At 38.6% G+C, this 12,888-nt stretch overlaps 1 protein-coding gene across 1 annotated transcript in view; it reads right to left on the bottom strand.

Annotated features, from left to right (window-relative positions):
* Window positions 1-11,502, bottom strand: part of LOC125129055 (teneurin-2-like) — a 283,126-nt gene extending 271,624 nt beyond the window's left edge. Inside the window, exon 1 of the mRNA XM_047783362.1 lies at window positions 11,396-11,502. The gene's annotated coding sequence lies outside the window, so the exon portion shown is untranslated. The remainder of the gene's footprint in view (window positions 1-11,395) is intronic.
* Between the last annotated feature and the right edge of the window lie 1,386 nt (window positions 11,503-12,888).

Here is a 12,888-nt window from a genome sequence, read left to right as displayed (position 1 = left end):
TATCAGCTTAGGTTCTGATACTGACATCATAGAGCCGACACTTGTGGGTCTTTTGGTTTTATATTAAACAATGATTGCCTTGAATTATGTTGTGAAAAGAATTGTTATTTCAATGGTGTGTCCAGCTTAGTCAGGAGGGAGAAGCTGCAAAACAAAATGCAGGTAAGGTGGGTTAATGAACAGAAGGTTGAGGGAATATGGAAGGTACAAGCGTGGAGTGTCCCGTGGAGGGTTGCAGGAATCAAATGAGATAATGTATGTACGTGTCGTCCTTAACAGAGCCAACTCGTGATATTCCATGGTCTCCATATGTTCGCTGTTATTAAGTTCTGGAATTTATTAGTATTGTTGTTGTTGTTGAATTTCAACATTTGGTCTAGAATATATCTACATTGTGTGAAAATTCTCAATCTGTTTTGTAGCCATAAAGAACTAAAATGCCTCTTCAGAGCCATCCTCTAATACAGAGCTTATGGGTAACTGAGGAAAAATCCTGGATATCGTATAGATACATCTTCCAAATATTAGTCAGATAAGACAGAGGGGTTGTGTCTGACAAAGCGTTAGGACTCACTGCTTTGCAATGAATTTGGGAAAGCGTGATAATTACAATAAAGCGTGACATGGCATGTTTTATTACAAAATGTCTATAATCTTCTTCCTCAATATCCCCACAAAAAAACCCACAACTATTCCTTACCCCTGACTGAGAAAGCATACCAAAAGCAGAATTAACCTACAAATGGCTAATTTCATATGTCCTCATCTAAACTGATGACCTTCTATATTCAATTGATGTCAAGAGAAAGCTTAAGAGGGATAGACTAGGTAACTTTTCTGAAAGCATTTCTCTCGACAACCTCAACTTACACATGTAATCGAGCAGGGCCCTGGGGACACAAAAGCCTTTCTATGTCTTCCACTTGTTGTTTGTAGGAATGAGTCTCATTCAGCCTCCATAGCCTTCCCTAAGTTCCAAGGGGTAGGTTCAGACACTGGCTGATGGGGAAGGAAGGGGATGCAAAGACAAGGAAGGAAAAGTCAGGAAAGAATGGCACAGCCTCGAGGCAGGGGCCTGGTTCCCTCTCAAGGGACACAGGTAATGACATAGGCATCGTATACACCTAAGACAAAAGTTATAGTCTTCATGCAATTTTTAGAAACAAATACTTTAAAACTGAACAGCTTAGAGTCCTTTCTTGTGCTTCTCTCTTGCTGTATTGCACCCTAAACACCATCACCTCTATGCTAAATGTTAGGCACCCTCACACAACTGCCTGGGTTAAAGACTATTAGCACATGATGTTTCTCATGAACTTTCCTAGGTTCTTCTAATCTCTGATCAATGTGCCCTTTTTACAAGTACTGTAACGGCAATAACCCAGAAAACCACCACCATGCTCATGCCCAGATCTCCTGATGCCAACTTTCATGACTAAGATTCTTCCAAAGAAGGAAGAATGCATGTTTTCCCCAATCCTGATTCTTACCTGAAACTCCATTTTTCTCCTTTTAGACAATAAAACTCTCTGCAATTCTTCCCCAAAGGGGGGCACATTAGCCTGCTAGGACCTCCTTTGTCTGACAAAACAATAAAGGCTCTCTCTCTCTCTCTCTTTTTTTTTTTTCTCCTTCACCCAAAACTCTGTCTTCGTGTGTCTATTCAGCACCAGTGGGTGGACAGAGGCTGAGTTCCAGCAGCACACAGAATGTAGTAGAGAATTATTTGTCTCAGGAATCATCCTGCCCCATGTCCTGTTAGAATAGCAATGCCGCTATGCTGGAGCTTAATCTCTTCACTCCCCATTGCCCTACCAATGTGCTTTCCACTCCACTGCTGGCGATGCATGAAGACTCCTGACAGTTACAACTGAAGGGGTCCTTTAAGGAAACTCAGTGGTCACCAACATTTCTTCTCCTGTAAGCCCCAGTAGTCATATTATCAGTCCATGAGGGGCTCTTAAATCAATTTAACATCTCAATTTGTGCTACCAATGTTTCATCTGACAGTGATGGGTCTCCAAAACACTTCTACAGTGACACTGGAGACCTTACTGAAGGTCACCTATCTATTACCTTTTCAATTAATTCACTTATTCTTTCCAGGCCAATCCCATCACAGTTTTTAGATGAAATCACACAAATATAAGATGAACTCAGTAAAGGAGTAGACAGAATTCAGAAACTATTTATGGAGAATTTATAATGTTGAAAGCATTGGTTAGGTCTCAGGGACTGAGGAATATGGAAGCTGGGAGTTCCCCTTGTGGCTCAGTGGTAATGAACCTGACTAGTATCCATGAAGACATGAGTTATATCCCTGGCCTCACTCCACTCAGTGGGTTAAGGATCTGTTGTTGCCGTGAGCTGCAATATAGGTTGCAGATGCAGCTTGGAGCTGGCATTGCTGTGGCTGTGGTGTAGTTTGGCAGCTACAGCTTCGATTCGACCCCTAGCCTGGGAACTTCCATATGCTACAGGTGTGGCCCTAAAAAAAAAAGAAGGAAAAAAAGGAATCCATACACAGCAACTGTCTGCTAGGAGCTTTGTTTCTTAAGGTGAGAAGTCTGAATCAAGTGGGCTATTCCAAAAAGATTTCCTGAATTTAAATCACCAAATGAAGTAGTCTGTGGCTTAAGGTAGAGATTTCCCAATAATTGTCTACAGACTAGTGCCGCCTCCCTGACCCACATTTTCTTTCTTTCTTTCTTTCTTTTTTTTTTGTCTTTTGTCTTTTTAGGGCCGCACCCACAGCATATAGAGATTCCCAGCCTAGGGGTAGAATTGGAGCTGTTGCTGCCAGCCTATGCCAGAGCCACAGTAACGCTAGATCCAAGCTGCATCTGTAACCTACACGACAGCTCTCAGTAGTACTGGATCTCTAACCCACTGAGCAAGGCCAGGGATCGAACCCGCAACCTCATGGTTCTTAATTGGATTCGTTTCCGCTGTACCACGATGGGAACTCCTGACCCACATTTTCATCACACCATGGCGAAAAAAGAAAAAGGAAATCTTCGCCAACTTTATATTCCACCAGTTCTCCAGCTAAAACCCTCCATTTTGGTCACAGGGATTCCTCTGTGGGGCTTGCTCACTACACTTTTTTTTTTTTTTTGCCAGATTTTTATACAGCAATATTTCCAACCACACTTCCATTATTACCTTCCCAGTGGTCACCATCTCCTATCATTGGTATTATCTCTTAATAGTTTTACTTATCTTGATGAATTTTTGTTTTTTAAACACTATTTTAAAAGTCAATTTAGAAAGACTTAAACATAAAAAAAAACAAACCTATTTTTGGCTATGACTGAAAGGTAGCTGTAAAAATAAATTTCATTTTTAAAACACTCCTCCTTTCAAACTAGATACAGTTAGCTAAGGAAAGCTCTGAGCCCGAGCCTGCTATCTTTTCTTCTAAAATAGAGAAAAGAGCAAGTTTAAGGGAGTTGTTAAAAACCGGAGTACATAGAAACTGAGATGCTCTTCCTGAAGTACTGAGAAATTTAAAATGGGAATCACATCCTCATTGTTCTATTTCCCTGTTTCACTGCTGTATTAATCACCTAAATGCCCTGTACCACCTTTGCTTTTTTGGTAAGAATTCTATAATAATAGCAAAAACAGTGATGATGTTGTTAACTGCTGCTGCTGCGGCCGCCAATGATAATAATTAAAATAACAACAGCAAAAATTGAAGTGCTTACTATGAACCCAGCCTGTTTTAAGCACTTTTCTACAGGATAACCGATTGGCTCTTTCTAACAGCCTGTGAGGGAACCCGCAGCCCTAAAAAGTTAGTAACATGCTCGAGCTCTTAGACCTGCCAAGTTTAAAGGCAGCCACTGATCAAACCTCAGCTCTAAGTCCGAGAGACCTTGTTTCCAGATTTACCATTTACTTTGCAACCCTGGGCAAACCACTTTAATGCCACTTTGCAGAAGAAACTGAAACTTTGAACGGCTCCAATTCCATTTTTTCCACCACAGCTTAGATCTGAATTCACCTTCTTAGGTTCAGCTGACATGACCTTTCATGTAATGCTTAATTGAGAAAAAATCAATCCACTGAATGTTTTGTATGTGTTTTTTAAGAGACTATAGTCTGTTTAATACTGTGGTAAACGAGTGTGTAAGTCTTTTTTTTTTTTTTTTCTTTCTTAAAGTATCAGTTACACCAGAAATACAAGTTTGTGCTTTAAAGAAAACATATAAGATGTAATATGAAATTCAGAGGAAAGAGTTATCATCGCAGTTCTCATCGTGGGCAGCATGCAAAGGGAAAGCACCTGAGAATGGATGGCACAGGTTGGTTGTGAATAATGGCTGGGGATTCGATAAACACACCGCGGAATAATAACCAGGGCTGCCTATTGTGGGCCTGTCACACACCAACGACCATGCTGGACCCTCACTGTAACCACTTAGAAACATCTACTGTGACGTTATCCAGGAACTGCCGCTGTCTGGTTTTACAGATGAAGAAAGTGAGACTCAGATGTTAAACACCCTTCTCCAGGTTAAATAGCTAAAGGTTGACAGAAGAAGGATGCGAATACCCTCTCTTCCTTCCCTTCTTCCCTCTGCTCCTTTTTTTGATTTCTTACGTCAGCTTTTGGATGATGAGAACTTTTCGACCATCATAGATAAGCTTATCCACGTATGAGGTGCCCTAGAGAACAAGGGCTCTCGGGCAGGCAGTTCCTACAAAGGGTAGAGGGGGAAAATTATTATTCCTCCCTCTACAGTTTCTGGTGACCAGGATGAGACCTGCTGGGATGCCACACGGATGCCACACTCACTCTCACTCTCGAGCCTAGATGGGATCCTGGAAAAGCTGGCAGAGGCTGGCAAAGACGGCTCTCCCAGAAGCCTATCACTGTTGCCTGATCTAGAGAGGAGAGTAAAAGGGCACACAGTCCCTTTTTTCCAAGCTCGGATTAACATTGATTGTGGGTCCCATCTCACCAAGGGATATCCACAGACTCTTGTTTCATTTTCTGTCTAGAAAACTTGACTTGGCAGCAGGCCAGTTGGGAGCCCCCAAAATCTGGCCAGAAAGAAATGCAGCTAGGGTTCTAGCGTTACCGGCTCTCAGCGGAACTAAGTTCTTCTGGATCCTTGGAGGGTATTATCTTTTGCGTCTGCTATGGGGATGCCTCTAGTGCTCATGGGACTGTTCAGTACTGCCAGGAATACTGGCTGTTTGTTCAGGCTGAAACCTAACAAGATTCAAAAGATTTTGTTTTCGAGGGCCGTATGGTCAGAATTTGGCCAAATTAGAAATCGATATTCAGAGGCTTATAGAACCTTTTATCAGGGCTTCTTCCCAGAGCTAAAACAAAAGTATGAACCAACAGAGGAAAAAAAGCACTCTGAAACTACCATGGAAGAATTTACTAAAACATTCCAAGGACTCACAGCTCTGAATCTAGAACATAGGCGTTTTTGATTTCCACCTTTGTTGAAGCTATTTTTCCTGATATAAAGAAACAAATTGAGGATAATGTAATTGGATTGCTGGGTTGATTTCTGGATATCAGTCAGATTGCAATCCAGTTCTTTGAGAAATTAAAAACAGTTTTATTTGTATTTGTCTTAGAAATCTAGTCTTTACAATAACAGAAAGGTGACTATAAAAAAAATTCAAAGCCCATTTATCCTTTTTACCAATCCCCAAACCCCATCCATTCATCTGAAAGGCTTATGGATATTGTAAAAATCTGGATTTAAGAAACAAAATCCCTTTTCTGAGAAACTTAAATCCTTTCTCTGTGCCTTTGAGATGTAAATGTTCTACCTGGTCTTATTTAGCAACTCAGAATCTTGAAATGCAAACTTCAGGAAGGTAATTCTTATTAGGAAAAAAAAAAAAAGAAGCTATTTGGAAATCAGGCGAATGAAAAATCTTAAAAGTCTTTTCTACGAATATCTGAGCTTATTCCTGAATTTATTCTATATGCCAGAGACACAATTTGGATTCATCGGTTCTTCTATAAACTAGTAAGCTTGCATTATCTCACTTTTCTCATGGCTAAAATTTTAAAGTGAGAGCTGTAAGAGCTCTGCTTTTTTAAGTTTATAGATGTCTATGTATGTATATCTGTGTGATATTTTTCTACCTCTAGATGATATTGCCAAAACTGATTTGTAATGAGCTCTATGTAATTGTTTATATAAATCAAGTGTACTCTTAGGAATGTAGAAACTAACCAATCTATTTTCCAAGTTTACATGATCCAAACTAATGTTTAGTAAATAAGACCTAGTTTCAGTTTGTTGGTCTAATTAAGACAGGCACGTTTTTAGTGTTATCAATATTAAACAATACTTTTATTCTACCTTGGCTTACTAACAGATAAGCTCATGTTATCTCTCTTATAGAATTTGTCAGCAAGAAAGATAACTAAAGAAGATGGTTGTCTGTTAAATGTCTTCTGAAATCTAATCTAAACATACTTGTTGAGAATAAGTAAGTTAAACAGATTTAAGATAAAAGTTTATTAATGAACTTTTCAACAAAAATTATGCTTTATGGAATATATACTTAAAAATAATTTACAAACAGTTTCCAAATATTTTTGGTGACTTGAAACCTTAAAGTTATAAAGATCTTCCTTGACGTAAGACAGGGTGATGTTCTAAAACATCCACTGCAAGTTAAAAATGTAAGGTGAATATGCATTTAATACCCTAACCTACCAAACATAATTTACCTGAGCCTACCTTAAACGTAGTTAGAACACTTAGATTAGCCTACAGTTTGCAAAGTCATCCAACACAAAGCTTATTTTATAAAAAGGAGTTAAATATCTCATTCATTTACAGAGTACTGTACTGAAAGTGCAAAACAGTTTGGATGTGTAGATACAGAGCGGTTGTAGGTGTATTGGTTGTTGTTTCTCATGAGTGCAAGGCTGACTGGAAGCTTGGCTCTTAGCCGCTGCCCCGCATCATGGGAGAGTATCTTACTACATATGCTATCTCAAAAAAGCCCAAAATTCAAGATTCAAAGCCTGGTTTCAAATGAATCTCTTTTGCACCGTCATAAAGATGAAAAATCTTGAAAGTCAAACCATCCTAAGTCGGGACCGACCGTCTGTACTGAGATAAGTTAAATGATGAATATTCATCCAATATCTAGATCATTTCTGAATAAGATAAAATACTGAAACATTAATTACTGAACATAAGTTTATCCACTTTGAGCTTCTTTTTACAGAGGAACTAAAGATCTTTGTGACTCTAAAATCAAGACTCCTGGCACTTTCACAGTCATGCACAGAGCAGTGGAAACTTTCAATCACCCGACGCCCGTGGTCCCAGCTGAGAGGAAACAAGGCAACCACCTTATTGTTTCAGTACTCATATCATAAATATCTTTTTCATTGTCTCTTTAGTGCCACATTTTTACATTTTTGTGCATTTTGTTGGTGGTTTGGCTATTTTAAAATGAACCCCAAGCATGGTACTAAAATGCTATCTAGTGATTGTTAGTGCAAAAAGGTTGTCACTAATCAGACCAAAACACACCGTTCTTCTTCCTAACTACGCAAACTTGAGCATAATATTTAACCTCTTGAAACCTCAGATTCTAGGATTAAAGAAGGTTTTTTTATGTTATATAAAATGATTCTTGTTAGAAAATATTTTTAAATGCAGTACATGATATGCTTTTAAAAACTGTTCCTTTCTTCTTTTATCTATTCATAATTGCTATAGTAAAATACCACATGCATCATGTATTAGTTCTGATTATAGATGTTCTATTTTTTTCTTTAAAATTTCAAGAAAATATTTTGCAAAATATGTAATATTGCATGACTTTATCTGAGAGATTGTGAAATATTTAAAGAAAACCTGTTGTAAATCTCACAATGTTAAGAAGCAACTCAGGCATGTAATGTGGGGGAAAAAAAATCTCAAAATGCACTCATTTTAAAGGTTAGATGTTGAGTATTAAAGGGTGTTTCTCTGCAAAAAAAAAAAAAAGAAAAGGGGAAAAAGAGCTCAGTGTAATACTTTCAAAATGGTGCTAATAATTTCAGTTCTTGCGTAGAAATGGATTTTAAGCTATTGAAAAAATGTGTTAATCTTATTTTTTAAAGAGACTTGGTCACATATATTCAGTACATAGTGATTATTATGAACTCTTTAAATGGAAAGAAAAGTGAAAAATGTCACTTGCATCCTACTGATAGGGAATTAAATCCACACAACACCCACTGCAGGATGTTTTGCTAAAAACACAGCCTTCCTGTAGGTCTGTGGTTTTTCCCAAAATTTCTACCTAAAATAGGGTTTTCTTTTAATAATATCAGAAACTGAGAAACATTGGTTATGTTTAGCCCTTATTAAAAGCAATCTCTCAAAATCAGGATTTTTCCTATGATTTTTAAGTTTCTTCCATTTTTATTTATAAAATAGTGAAAAATAGCCCCAAAGCATATTTTTTAAATGATGACAAAAATCACATCCTATATTGCATCCTAATCTGCTTGAAAGCAAATACGACTGTCCTAGAACTATGAGAATATACATTTAGATTTAGTGTTTTCTATGAATCCACCATGGAGTAAAAACCATTTTATATGCTACCAATTAAGCAAAGGAGCCACACAGAAACATTTAAGGTAGATCCCTGGCCAGAAAACCTGTATACCTTAAGGCACCACCTCTTATGAGTGAAGAAAGTGGCATTTAAACCTTTAGGCATAAACCTACACTGAAAGAAAAAAGCCAGAGGTGGTCTAGGAGGAAACTGAAAACATGGGCAAACATCAGCTTCAGTTTATAAAGCTTCCTTTAGCCTGGAAGAGTATTTCCATTAATTCCATTAGGGCTGCAAATTACATTCTGAGTGAATAGCAGAAGGCAGAAGTTTCAGAGTCTGTTTCCAAGGAGGTAGGTGTTTCTTGAGAATAGGTTCAATAGAATATAAAGTATGATGCCACAGAATTAGCATGAAGAACTTCTTCTCAAAGTTAATATAATTTTCTGCAAATCAAGCCCATCTTCACTGACTGGCTTGTTACTCAGTCAAAATTCAAGATGATTTTTGGTGGCAATAATAAATTAACAAAGTGCTGCCATAACTTGATGATGTTAAAAGCTTAGGAGAACATTGAGAGAACATAATGAATTTTCAGGCCGGCATGTGAGGCAGATCACTGAGATTCTGAGACTTGCTTTTATTATCAAGGGAGTTCCTAAGACCATGTAGATTTTCTCCCTCTTTCTACATAAACAAACTATTCCTCATTATCCTTTGCCTGTTTTCCTGACTGCCGTGTACCAAAAATCCATCTTATCCAGAAAACCTAATCAAAAGATTAGATGATAACTTTAGGATTATGAGCAAGAAAAAAAACAGAGGGTGATTGTTGCATCTAACAAGGTCAGGAAAATCCTCTAGGAATCCTAAACACAGGTCTCCTTCTCCAGACCAGGCTCCATCTTCTAGGTACTGCCCTCCAAACTCACCTCCTTTACTGCTTCAGTGTGGTGTTACCTGTTCTGGGAGATGACATACAGGCTGCGTGAGATACGCCAGGGTCTTAGGTCTGTTCCTCCATTCATCCTCCTCTTTCTTCCGAAGCTGGCAACTCTACATTTATCATGGGTTTCTAAGGACTTGGTACTATTTCCTGAAGAACAGATGCAACGATGGACCCAAGCTTCCAAGATGGAAAGTGGAACCAGGAGACTATCCTGGGAGAGGTTGTTACCTGATCTGTGTGTGAGCAGCCTTGAAATCAGAGATGTGTTCTAACCAAATCAAGCTTCCTGGGTACAACTCAGTTTGGATCTGCCCTCCAAGCCACTAGGAACAAAGGTGCTTCAGAGGAAGTTAAGGAGGGCTGAGCGTCATTAAACCAAATGTCAAATGCCATTGTTAGAGTCAAAACACAATAAAATTTCAGAAGAAACCTCTAAGACTCTAATAGAAGGCTCTTGCCATGCAGACCAGACACCCAAGAAAACATATGACGACAGCAAGAAAAATGTGAAAAACTAGCGGGAGTAGAAAGAACCATTGTAGGCAAGCTGCTTGGATTTCAGTTTCTTCGCCAGCAAAAATGACTCAGAACTGCTGATAACATTCCTTTATCCCTGATAAACGAGTGTGCTCAACTACCAGGGTAAGTACCGTATTGCATCATCTACTTTAATTGTTACTACAGCCTCATGAGATTCCCATTCGGGCATTGTATTATCTGCTCCATAAGTGTTTTCTAAATGGACTGTTCCAACCAGGGCTGTCAGATGACTGTAATACACATACCTCCTTTATGAAGGTACTCCTACCATCACCCTTCCCTTCAAGCCAAGCCCCATTCCTGAGCTACATAAGACCTAGTCTTCACTTTCTGTTTCATTTTCACTGAAAATACTTTTGCAAGCAATAAAAAAAAAAGAAAGAAAAAGAAAAAAGGATTTAATCCAAACACCTTTTCCATTTATCCATCTAATCACTTAGCAGTCTCTACTGTACCTCTTCTCATACCTTATCCTTGGGCACAAAGACTCTATACCCAAATCACTGAGATTATTCTGTAACTGAGGTTTTAGCCAAGTCAGATGCCCCATCCCCAAATCAGAATTGTATAAAGCATTAGCTGTCCCCATAGAATGTTTTAATTGCCCTACCCCAAAGAGAACCATCTTGGTACGATTTAACTTGTAAAAATATAAAAACAAGATCGAAAAAAGCAAAACACTTCAGAGAAAAATGGATGTCGGAGCCCAAGAAAGCCTTAGGAAGACATTTGATATATGATGCTTGATGCTGCAAAAATACATTGAGGATGACAGTTCAGGGACAATAAAAGCAAAAAGGACTTTACTAGGAGCATTAGAAAGACTTGCCAGCTTCCTTTTTGCTTTTGCCTGTAGAGATTAACAACATTAAACAGATCAACAGGGCCAAATTTTTCCATTCAAAAGGTCTTTACACACTACAATGAGATGTTGGTTAGTCCCGCTAATCACAACCATCACCTTTTATTTCCAAGGATATAAGCAAATACTAAAAGTGTGGTGTCCAAATTATTCCTAGAGGCCAGGGAATAAGGATTGGGGGGTGGGATGGGTTGGGGAATCCATCTAGGTAAATAAGAAGCAGATGTACCACTGAATAATTGTGAAGTCATTCTATAGGTTTGGGAGGGGGAGAGGCAATCACAGAATTCAGAGAGAGAAAACGACAGTACAAATTACTTTTGTCCATAAGGAAAAACGGAAAAAAAGAAAAAACAGAAAAGTCAAGCCTGCTTTCCTGCACGGAGCTGGAAAAGCCCTATTTTGTGCTCTGTATGAAAGCACTTTGGTCAACAATGCAAACACAACTTGAGGCAGAGCAAAACACAAAATTGTAGTATGATTCCACTCACCAAAAGGGTGGATCTTCACTGTGCAATTCAGAGAGCTCTACAGGAGTGCTCCGAAGCAAAGCCAAGTGACGAAGCAAGCCTCAGACTGCTCAGGCAATAAAGAGCTGGATGTAACTGTTTTAAGAAAAAAAAAGAAAAAGAAAAGAAAATAGATAAGATTCAAATGAGCACATAACACAAAAAAGAATTAAAAATGTAAATAAATATCATATATCTTGAAAATGCAGGGAAGTTGGATTACAAGCTAAATTAGCTTAATTGTACACCTTATCCTTCCAAATATCTTTCAATAGAGGAATTTAAAATATGGTATAAAACACATTAATTGGTTCAGTCATTTTGACTATGGAACACCATTCCCATTAAGATACAAGATTTCCACAATAGCAGGCCCATTTGTTATCCTTCAGATGCAATGCTGTCTATAGCATAAACATGGAAATGCATAGTATAAGAATAGGAGAATAGTTTAAATGTATCTTTCTAGTAATATACAGATTTGAAGCCTGCTCTTCACATTTTCAAATGATTTATTTCATCTTAAAACGTTTGCTCATCCATACAATTTGATCATTATTTTGCCAACTTTCAAATTTAAACACTTGGTAGCTGATGCCACAGTCAATAGGATATGGGAATATATTATATATCAGGTGTCCCCTGACTCCAGCACAGCTTTAGATAAACTGAGCTTTTATTACCTAAACATTAGGATATAATAGCACCCCACAGTTACATGTCCATTGTCAGTGTTGTCATTTCTGTTACCACCACTCCAAGCCCACATGTTCAAAATTATCAACAGAGATCGTGTGCCTATTTCCTAATGATTAACTCTTTTAAAAAATATATACACCCATCCCCCTTTAGAAAAAAGTCCACAAATTAATGCATTCGCTATTCATCAGGCTCCCTTCTCCCCGGGGCAGGGATGGAGGCACAAGGAGATTCTCAAGTTTGCAAAGGGATTTCACAGACAATGTAAACATGCAAGGAGAGGGCCACAAAGAGTGACAACAGATGAAAACCAATGGTTCTAATTTTCCAGTTTTGTTCCCATCATTCTCATCCTGAACACTAAATGGAGGCTTCCACATGTAAAAACGAGCCCCTCTCCAATCAGTATTATCCAGGCAGGTTCCCAGGCAGCAGAGATGGTGAGCAGGAAGGAGCCAGTCTGGCACAGCCAATCTCTAGTGCTCAGACATGGCCACAGCTGGGTACCACAGTCCTAACAAGGCAAGAGGTATTTTCAGACTGATGCCTCTATCATCCCTGACACTCTGTGAAGCCTTTCAGCCCTCCAATGAGACTCCTGGTCCCACGGAATGCATATTAGGGGCTAGTTTCCTGATCTTCCAGATAGTAAGAGGGCTTGCCATTAAGCAGTGGAGAGTATGGAATTTAAATCAGAACAGACCTGAATTTGAATTGTGTCTTTTTCACTAATGACAATGATCTCACACAAGGTTCCTCAGAATCTCTGAGCCTCA

This window comes from Phacochoerus africanus, chromosome 1, assembly GCF_016906955.1.
Source record: "Phacochoerus africanus isolate WHEZ1 chromosome 1, ROS_Pafr_v1, whole genome shotgun sequence".
NCBI lineage: Eukaryota > Metazoa > Chordata > Mammalia > Artiodactyla > Suidae > Phacochoerus > Phacochoerus africanus.
This window is presented reverse-complemented; position numbering and strand designations above follow the sequence as displayed.